Source organism: Acomys russatus, chromosome 9 (genome assembly GCF_903995435.1).
Source record: "Acomys russatus chromosome 9, mAcoRus1.1, whole genome shotgun sequence".
NCBI lineage: Eukaryota > Metazoa > Chordata > Mammalia > Rodentia > Muridae > Acomys > Acomys russatus.
In genome coordinates, this window is record NC_067145.1 from 18,937,619 (window position 1) to 18,949,345 (window position 11,727).

General features: G+C 34.5%; 1 pseudogene; it reads right to left on the reverse strand.

Moving 5' to 3' along the window:
* Positions 1-6,418: 6,418 nt before the first annotated feature.
* Positions 6,419-6,834, reverse strand: LOC127193666 (DNA-directed RNA polymerase II subunit RPB4-like; annotated as a pseudogene).
* Positions 6,835-11,727: the final 4,893 nt, after the last annotated feature.

Below are 11,727 nucleotides of genomic sequence, written 5' to 3' on the forward strand. Positions count from 1 at the left end.
TGGTTGGTGCATCAGTTTATGCAGGACCCCTGGGTCCAGACCTGCCAGCCTTGATAATCTCCTTGTGGAGCTCCTGACAAGCCCCTACCTTCCATCCTCCAACTCTTCCATACAACTTGCAAAACTTTGCCCAGAGTCTGGCTGCAAGTCCCAGTATCTGTCCAGATCACACAATTTGATCACTTCCCCTTGGTGGGGAGAACTGGCAAAACACAGAGGAAGGGGAAGCAATCTATCCAGATGAGACCTGATATCCTGTGGCTATATGGTGGGGGAAGAGGTCCCCTTCTGTCAGAGGCTTAAGAGAGGGGAATAGGGTAGAAGATAAAGGGAGAGTGGGAATGGAAAGATACAGAGAAGGCATAACATTTAAGATGTGGTTGACAGGGAAGGAGTTAGAAGGAAAATGACTCAGAGGAATTGAAGGAAAGAAAAGAAGAGCAGAGTGGTATAATTTTAATTAAAACCATAACAAATAACTATCAAAATGGAACTTTATGGAACTAAAAAGGCTCTATAAAGCTATGATATGTAGTGAACTCCATCAATATCCATCTTTACCAGATCTACATTGCTTTCACATACACTCTAGAAAATGATGACAAAACTCCATTGCTGAAGACATGAACTGTATAGACTTCATAGAACATGAAAAAACAGAAAAAAAGTTACCTTGTAGAATATAGGAGAACTTCAAAAATATCAAGAAAACAACCCAGTTAAATGAGGTCTTATACTAAACAGAGTTATAAAAACCAGGGGGAAAAAAATGGCCAAGAAACAATTTTTAAAATATTCAATATCCTTAGCCATCATGGAAAAAAAAATAAATTAAAACTACTTTGAGATTTTATCATATTGCAGTCAGAATGGTTAAATTAAAAAATAAATAAATAAATAAAAGACAACAAAGCTGATATAAATTTGGAGAAAGGGAAACATTTATTCTCTTGGGGGAGTGAATGATAAGTGCAAAGAAATATAAACAGTATGGACTACAGTGTGGAAGATTGTGTGTGTGTGTTTGTGTATATATGTGTGTGTGTGTGTGTGTGTGTGTGAATTATAAATGGATCATTGATCTACTGTTTGTTCTAGCTGTATTGTCCAAGAACATAATGAAAGAAAATTTTAGACTATTTTGGAGATAGTTGCTCACCTATGGTCATTGATGCTCTATTTGTAATATCCAGCAAGTTAAAATCTCCTAGCGATACATCAGTGGATGAAAAAATGAATGGCTAATGAATATGTAGTTTAAACAACCAGTGGAATGATAGTGAATTGTTAAGAAAAAAAAATTGTGAAACTTGTGGTTAAAGGATGGAACTGGGCATGTACTACAAATGTTGTGTCACATATACATCAGCTTTCCTTGAATAATTAATATGGGTGCTTAAATATTCATAAGAAGTATTCATAAGAGACATTAAAAATAATAAGAGGTCATGGTGGAGACAGAGTTGAAGGGATAGAACACAAGTTCTCTGAATAGAAAAAATGGAATAATAGAGCCTGAAAATTTAAGAGGAGGAACAAAATGCTGGGAAAGGTAGAAAGTAAGTATGGGAAGAGATAAATAGGTGATTGAAAAGGGCATATGAAAATCTGCGACTGTAGAAACATCCTAAAATATATTCTTATGCACATATAAAACAAATTTAAATAGTTACCATAGAAAGGGGATGATCTCATCTAGACACCATATGGTCTCAAATTAGAAGCCCAGGGTTAAGTAGGACTCCCTCTTTCTGAGATGTCAGTCACTGAGACCCAAAAGACTGCTTGTTCAAATATTACAGGCTATTGACATTATTTTCAGTTACTCACTAGAAATTGATGATGAGACTCTGTTACTGAATACATCAACCACATCCCTGAATTGTAGAACACAATTGTACATTGTAGATCAAGCAAGTACTGACTTGAAATCTTCATCCTTTCAGGGCAGTCATATAGTGCTGAAAGGTATTCTGCACGCTACCTGAGGACTAAAATATCAGTGCTTTTACTTGGATATCTTATCCAAGAACCCTATGAGCCTTAATAGTAAATTGAATGGCTATATATGTCCACTAGTGCAATTATGAAAGAAATATCAGACCACTTTCTGATCCAGTATAAAACATTCTCCCTCACAAATATGTCCTTCAGATAGACTGGGCCAGAAGGCTGAAGATGATGCTCTAATGTTTTAGAGAGTTTCGGGTGACTGATCAGGCAGCAAACTGTTTCTGTCATTTTTTCCTTCTTATTAAATTAAGAAACTGCTAACCTGTATTTCCTGTTTATTTGGGTAAATAATTTTACTCCCTCTCAAATCTCTAAGAGGATCGATGACCAAATAGTTGAGTTTTATAATTAAGCCTAGCTGTTTAGAATATAAGATGGTTTTAGGTTTAGATACATGTTTTAAGTTGATAGAGATGAGATATGATAGATATTGAGTTGCATTTCAAATTTTAGATTTACTGAGATAGGAAAATGTTTTCTTCAAGGTTACCAAATAAAAACCCAGACAAATCACTATGACTATAACATGAACCTAATTCCTAAATGTTCCACCATTTTTTTGCTATATATAGTTTATTTTACATAGGTGTAATAATATAAATATATGTACAAAAAAATTAAAAATGAACCAAAGAAACCCTTTTTTCTACATGATGGAACTAGTGCATGGCACCATTAGAACTCACAGAAGGGCAGGTTATGGGGCCTAGAGGAGAAGCCACTACTATTACTCTGCTAGGTGAACATGGTATTGCCCACCCCCATAACTTCACGCACATAGATGATGCCATCTATTTCCTTTCATCAACAATGCTTCTTCTTAAGAAACATGTTGATTAACACAGAGACCTACACTGTGCAGAATGAGATGCTATGGAATACTCTGCCCTAAATGAGATGTGCTTAAAAAGTTCTTTTCAAGAATCAGGCGTCATTGCGGAAGGATAGGCATAAAGATTGTAAAAGCCAGAGGTAATGATTAATTATAGTGAAATAGAGTTTCCAAAACTCAAAAGAACGAAGGCAAACATCAGCAACCAGTGGCTATGACCTGGTACAGGAAACTGGGAAGAAATCATGGCAAACGAAACCCCATCCTGGACATTAATGGGATTCGTGCCGTCCCAGCCCTTTCTGAGAAGCTATGTGAAAATTCACCTGAAATTTTCTCATCCTGCCCTTTGCTTCCACCTTCTCCAAATTACGCTTTAAAATATGTCAATTCAACTGTAACTTAAAGCCAATAATATGATACCTATGATTTTTATCATAACACTAAGTGAACTAGAAAATTAGAAGGAAGAAATTGCTAACATGGTTATTCAAATTAAAAATACCAGCGATCTCAATTTTATAGGTACTTCAAGAGGATAACAAATTATAAAAGCATTCTGGAAAACAGGAAAGAGGCTATGCTTTAGAAAAGCAATCCCAAATCTGAGGACCTAGTAATTTCACACAGGTGACCAAGTGAGTATCAGATTGTTCTTGTTTTCCTATGTGAAGCCAATCAAAGGAACATAAAGAAGAACAGCAAAATTAATTATATAAAGATGGCTGGTTGTGTGGTTGTTTACACATCTGACATCACTTCTTTTTAATTCATTTTTACCCTTTGCATTATTTTATGTAACAGAAACTATAAAAAAAAAACGAAGCATGCTTTAAAAATGAACAATATACAATGTGATCTGAAGGATCACAAACTCTTTGACAGTGTAAAAATAGTATTTATAACATATTTAATGCAAGTCAAAATGTGCTGAGTGATTTATTCTAAGTAATGTCTTGCTCCTCAAATATAGAGAAATATTATTTAACCACATAGTTTGCACTTTCATATATAATTAAAACCATAAGAAAATGCATAGTGTAATAATGTAATTAATGAAAGGTTAGGTTATATAAGCATTTTTATAAGCTTATATTTCGAAATATTGTCTTATTATTATATTATAATATGACACTGACAGTGTATTCTGTAAAGTAAACTACAATAGCACATAGGAAGTATCAATCAGATACACATAACCTAGTGCCTATCTGAAGATCCTATAAAACGTTATTTTGGGGAACGTTGCAGTGAAATTTTACATGTGGATTGGGCCCTAACATTTTGTGTAATTTAATTTAGCTCTTCTTATCTAAATTTGTGTCTTATTTGAAAGAAAAAATTTATTACTGAAAAGCAACAGCAATTGTATTGTAAGAATGGAAAGATTTGTTTCTTCCCATACTGATGTGAAAGACAGGTTTTTTTAATCTCATCAAAACTTTTGAGTGTGCCTGAAAGCCCTAGTATCAATCTTCAAAAAGATTATGAGGTGAATTTTAAGTGTTTTTGGCAAAACTAGAACATCACTGATAGGGAGATAACATCTGGAATGCACAAATATTTTCCACACAATAGTTGAATTGTTCGATTTACTTAGATGGATTATTGTGGAAACCTATATTTCACAATGTCTTTAGATATAATACTATTAAAAGTTCTTGAAAGTGAAGCTGCCCATCTTTTTTATTTGGTTTAAGACTTTTTATTAAAAACGTTCAAAGCTCTAAAATAAAGTGAAACCTAAAATCACAGACAAGACCAACATGATGTACAGAGGATAGTGTTAAGAAGTGGGTGTACATTAGAGGGCCTTACTTCAGTGTGTCCCTGTCTGAAAAACCACCATATGCAAAAAGTCTGAAAGGCAAGATAAACTATCAAGTTAAGTGAATAATTGGAGGTGCCATACATAATTAAATGATCTTTGTAAATAAGCAGTTAAGTGTACTTTATTCGTATGAACAAACAGGTATAGAAAAAATGTGTAAAGTCATTTCAAAATCACATTGCATCCAATGCTGATGTTGACCTTGAGATTCTGATCCTGTGACTCCACCCTCCAGATGCTTTGGTACAAGCATAAGCCACCATATGTTTCCACTTCAGTCTCTCTCTCTTTACGCACCATCTCTGCCTCTATGTATCTCTGTGTCCTTTGTATTAAATAACTTATGGTAAGCTATATTTAGATTATTTGCTTCTTTATCATTCATTATCTACATTGGTAAATATTCCATAGTGTGTTTGTGTGTTTGTGTGTGTGTGTGTGTGTGTTTGTAAACATGAACATGTGCATTTGTGTTCCAATCACCGGTTATTTTCAAGGGTCCAGTTCTCTGATTGAATTTCTAATAGTTTGTTTTTCTAAGAAAAATTATTTCTTTTCACATTTTCTGTGATTCATTAAACAAACTTATAACTTCATTATTCCTAAAAAATAACTCAAATGTCGATTTCTTTTTGGATTTACCCATTGCACATTTATCTCACTAAGATATTAATCATATCTCTCCATTTTGTGAACATAATTTTATACAGAAGATATTAGATACAAAGTTAATATACTCTTTTTAATGACGCCATGTTTCGCAACAGACAGTAGTTGAAGATCTAATGATACTATTTCAACCAGAGTCTTTTAAATGTTGGCCCGCAGCCTATCCTAAGCTATCTCCCTTATGAAGCTCCCATGGAGGGCCTGTGGACTCTTCATACCACAATATTAAGAATTGAACTAGGCAGTTAAAATTTCTGGATCATATTTCTAGCATAGAGTTTCTTATAGATACCAAGCTATGCAATTGTATTTTGTGGAAATAAAGGTAAGCTTAAGAACATAAATTATTTACAAAGCACTAGTCAACTCTGTGGGATTTCCTCTAATTTTGTAAGCAAACATGTTTTAGGATGATTTATTAGGGCATTATTCGGTATTAAAATTTTGTACAAAAATGTGCATACATAAATTTATGTACATGCAAAGTTGGCTTGCATTTAGTTCCTATTTAAAGTAAGTTACCATGTGAGAATTTGAGTCTACAGACATCTTTGTCTACTCATGGTATGCAATGTGCCATGCTTAATATAAGCAAAAGAAAAATGAAGTTAAAACACATTAATGTTGAGATTTCTTGAACTATTTATCAATGAAAACTATAATTGAAATGTCAAGAACAAGAAGCAATAACTGGGCGTCCAAAAAACTGCGGTAGGAGTCAGTCAATAAATGCTTTTTACAGCAGTCTACTCACTGGTTCAGGACTGCAGCACACTTCCCTATAGCAGTCTATACAAGCCTGCAACAAGAAGACACGGTAATTCTGGTCTAATAGTGACGGTGGAGAAAGCAACCTAGACTATCACCAAGCCAGCCTTTCTTCACACCTGTAATCCCAGCACTTGGGAGGCTGAGGCAGAAGGACTGTAGACTAACATTCTATGTTAGTAAAGAAAAACCTACAACAGCAGGCCCAGAGTGTTGTGCCACAGCAGCATTCCCTTGAGGCCGACCAAGGCACGGGAACATGGTGCTTTTCTTGAGCCATCTCGGAGCAGAGTGGTGTCTGGTGATTAGTACTGGAAGCTGCGCTTGGCCTGGATATCAGTGAGAATCTGCTGCACTTCCTCATCTTCAAACTGCCCTTCCAGGCTTGGAAAGAGAGCTTTGGACTCCTCAGAAGTTTCTAGGCAGAGATTGGCTAAACAGGCCAACTCAAACTTACGTAGCTTTTTCTGGAGAAGCAAGCTACAAATACTGGCAATTGTCTCTTTGTTTTTGAAACGACTGAAATGAGCTGTAGAGTTTAGAGTTTTCATGAAGACTTCTGAATGTTCCTGATCATCCTCAGCACTCTCATTCTGTTGCGTTCGATGGTCCAGAAGCGTCTGAACTTCAGAGTTTAGGAGTGTCTCAGCTGTTTAAGAAAGATGAGCTGGGAGGCATCTTCTACGTCACCAGTTCACGGATCACTTCCACCTGCTGCCATTGCTTTAGTTTTAATGTTGAGATTTTTAATCTTGCACGGAGTATTAGTTTCTATATATTGTTTTCAGAAGTTTATTCATATTCTTGGAAAACATTTTATATGTACTTTGATATGAGACTTTATCAGTATGAGCTTTAATATATAATTAGATGATAGAGAGAGATATTTAATCATAAAGTTCAAGTTCTAGCAAATAGTTGAACTATAGGGCCTCTAATGTAAACACAAATCTTATACTGCTTAAAACCTGATAATTTAAGAAATGGTAATGCTGTTATACTTCACGTTTGTAGGGGATTTTCTACTTGCATGCCAGTACTCTAAGTACTTCCTGTGCTGCAATCTACTCAAACTCTCAAGGATTATTTGAAGTAGATTTATTTACTATGTGTTTTTAGCATATATATATATATATATATATATATATATACATATATATATGTATATATATATATATGCTACAATACAATGCACAATGAGTTTCACAACACTGAAATATTAAAGTAAATATTCCAGTACAGTCAGTATGGTATCAGAGTATTATAGGCATAAGGTTATTGTATAATTTAAATACTGATTTCTGTATCCCCATATCAAGCCTTCTTCTAAGAATTTCTTCTTTCAATGTTGTATAAACTCGGCTCTCTAATTGTCCCCTTGTATGCCAATGAAGCAGCTTGCAGCCAATCACTGAGCAAGGGAGAGAACAGGGCAGACTTCCTGCCAGGTAGGGGAGGAAGAGTTAGATGAGGAAGTAAGACATTCAGTAAGGGATCTAGCCACAGGCAGAGGTGTAAGAGAGATGAAAAAGATTCAGCTGGAGCAAATAAAGAAGTAAAGTGCAAGTAAATTAGGAGTTTTGGCAAAGATGGAGTCAGGATTTCATAGAGGGTTAAGGACAGACTTAAACTGTTCAAGATTGTGCTGTAAAGCTTTAAAAACAAATTATATGTGTGATAGCTAGGTTAAGAAGCAAACAGCTATATAAAAATGATATTCAACAGAGTATACACCACACAATATTCTTTCTTACGTGCAAAAACAATGACATGGTGAAAACTGAATCATATATGTATATACCCTTTGCAGTACCTCTTCTATTTAGAGGCTTAAGCCTAGCTAATACTTCTTACAAAGCCAACTAAACTCAGATATCGTCTGCTAGGCAAAGCTTAAAGAAGCGAATGACATTCCCAAGGAAGTTTTATCTCTACTTATCCAAGTGAAGCAAGCTCCACCTAAAAATACAATATTGGTATACCCATGAGAGCATTCCATTTAATTTTAAAGAATTATAACCTTACCATAGCAAAATTTCCTCAGTGACCTGCCGGCTCAGAAGTAACTAGCAAAAGCCTCTAAAGCTGGAGTTCAGTGATGATAAGCACGGTTTACTCTACCAAAGGACCCTAGTGTGGTACCCAGCACCCACAGACTTGTTCATAAGCATCAGTAATTCTAATTTCAGGAAATGAAACATCATCTTCTAACTCTATGAGCATCTGGAACACATGTGATGAACAGACATGAATATGGATAAAACACTCAAACACATATTTTTTTAAATTAAAAACTAACAGCTAAATCTTTCTAATATTTTTTGGCATTGAAAAATATTTTAATTGTTTTAGGACTAGAGGAGGGAGGGAGAGGGGGATGAGGGAGGGATGGATATTTGGAGGAGATGAGGGAGGGTGATACAAATGGAATGTGAAGAAATTAAACTGCAGAACAAGCAGGTAACTTATATTGGTAATCCCACTATATGGGACTAGCTCTGAGACTGGCTGAGACTGTCCCACATAGGGCTCTAATTAAGCCTCGAATTTCTCAACATTTAGAAACTGGACCAAAAGTGCTATTCCTAGCTTGTTTAACCATTTCCCCAATTTTATTTGGGCCCCTACAAAGGTATTATTCATTCCAAATCAGCTGGAAGAAACTTTAAGAGAACAATGTCCCCATTCTAATAAATTTAAACACTGTTTATTTAAAGTTTGTTTTTCTAAGTTACATAACGTATCAGTTAATACATGACAACTCCATTTAGGGACGTCAGATTTCTATAATTATTCAGACTGTTTTTAGAATTATACATTCAGAGAAAGTAGATGTTATTTCATCATTTATACTTTAGTCTTAAAACACAAAAAGAAAGTTTACACAGTCGTGGTGGCCCAGGGTGGCGCACTACCCCGAAGTTTTATTGCTGCTTGTTTTGAATAAAATGAGCAATAGTGTTTACAAATCCTCTTAGCCAGAGGAGAAATGTATTTATGGATAAAGTTGTTATAAGCATCAGTTCTCACTGAGAGTCTCAGATAAGTCGACTCCTGCTTCTGCTCAATTCCTAGTGCTAGCTAATCCTCAGACTCTTCTAGTTGCAGGATGGGCTCTTGTCGCATTATGATGCAGACAGTTGAAGGAGCTTACCCATAAGAAATATGCCCTCTCCACATTAACAATGAGGTTGTGCAGTACTTATTGACTGGTTAATCCTCAAGGTATGATTTAATTTTAAAAATCATTAATTTTTAATTTATATTTATACTTTTTAAATATTTTATTTATTTTACCTCACTCAGTTTTATATAATTAAATTAAATTTTTATAAAAATTGAAAACAAACCAGGTTACCATACCAAAATAAGATCAACTTAATTTGTAAATAAAGACAAGTTGGGTATTTTTTATAAATTATTAAATAATTTAGGAAAATATATTAATTTTCTATGATAGTTCTTTGTATAGTAAACTAAAACTTATACAAGTATGTGTTTTTCATAGCTCCCAAAAATAATATTGATCTTTAAGATAATTTTAAAACACATTTTGAGGACAACATGGATGACATGAAAATAGTGTTATCCATAGGGACAAAAGATGATACGTTTTAAGTAGTCACATGCAAACTATGTTACAAAGCACACATTAATGAAAATGCCAAAAAAATATATGAAGATGCTTTTAATCATCATAATGTGAGCACATAGCTCTAGGAAAGCAGTTCTCAACAGTTAAAGTTAGAAAAGAAACCTAAAGAATCCCCCTATGGCTCACAGACTATTAGAGACAAGAGTTGTAATTAATGCAAGAGCTGGAACATAGGGGAAGTACTGCAATATGTCAAATGCAAGACAAGTGCCAGCTTCCTCTACTGAACCTTCATCAATCCAAGGAAGACTAGAGAAACCAACAGAACATGTTTAACTCTGCTGAACTATTGTTTATTGGTATAGTATGGGAGAGAAGTAGTTATTGTCTCTGCTAAGGCATGCAAAAGTGAACTCACCAGGCTCCAATGGATAAATTAAAATCTATGATATCACTAATTTATCTCAGTGTGTTGCCAAAAAAAAAAAAAAAGTCAGGAATAATGGGAGAGCAAATAATGTGGAAGCAGAAGATAAGTGACATGGGTAGGTAAGATAGAGGAGAGGACAGAGGTGAAACTAAATAGAATGCATTATATAAATGTATGAGCTAATGAATACTCAAAGAAAATTAATACAAATTCTCCCTCCCTCCCCCCCCTCTCTCTCTCTCTCTCTCTGTGTGTGTGTGTGTGTGTGTGTGTGTGTAAAGATATCTGCACCATAGTTTAAAAGAGATAAACTTTATCAAACTAGTTCTTTGATTTCAATAAGAAATTCTGTGAATGTGATGCCTTGGTTATTTTTTTCAACACCTGAGAAACACATTGGCATACAGAAGACACTAAACCACTAAATAAATACATGAAGAAAATGATGATTAAATACAGAAGTAAATGATCAGGTAAAGTATTAAAGAAAGAAACATTTAAAAGATAAATTTAGGGGCTGGAGAGATGGCTCAGATGTTAAGAACAGTGGCTGCTCTTCCCAAGGTCCCGAGTTCAATGCCCAGACACCACGTGGTGGCTCACAACCATCTATAATGAGATTTGGTGCCCTCTTCTTTCATGCAGGCATAAAAATACTATATATGAATAAATAAATATTTTTAAAAGATAAATTTAGCATATTAGCTGGATCTACATTTAATACTCTCTGACCACATGTTGGAATCAATACCCTTAATATTGATTTGAATATAAAGTTTACTCTGCACACAATGCTTTGGGAAAACTGTAGTCTGAATAACTGTTTGGCTTGTGATCCACTACCTAATAATCTTCTATTATTGTTTATTTTTTTCTGCTGCTATATTAGTAGGGGTGACTTGGTTTATCTTAACACAAAATTAACTTTTTGATTGTGACTTCCATGTTATTCATTCATTTCCTTTAGTCTTATTATACTAAATACTGCCAATGTACAGTGATAAAATACCTTATTATAATGTTAAACCAAACAAATTGTATATAGAAAATAATTGAGTAGCAGGAGAAGTCATCTATTATGTGATAAAGCTAGAGAGACAGTATGGCATAAGACTAAACTAGTCATTATTACACTATAATTTTCAAGAGTATATTGGTGACAATTTGGAAACAGAAATCAGTTCAGAATTGTTTTGATTATCGTAAACATAAAAGAGAAATCTGAGTATACTACAGTGTTAGATGTTCTGACTTGGTCATCAGACTATGCCTTCCCTTCTGTACTTCACTAATAAAATCTCTTCTAAGAATGTGCTTAGTTAATTTGGTCAGTGAGAAAAATTACCATACCAGACAAAAGAAGATTGAGATCAATATGATTATTCACTTGAGTCATCTCTTGTTAGTTCACTAATGTTTTTTTTTTCATATATGTTTTCATCTTTGTTTAGGAGTAGTTAGGGTCATCCTACTGGAACAAAGACACTGAATCTTAATTGGATTTCCTGAAACTACACACACACACACACACACACACACACACACACACACATACACACAAACTGCAGTCACCTTATAAACTCAGAAGA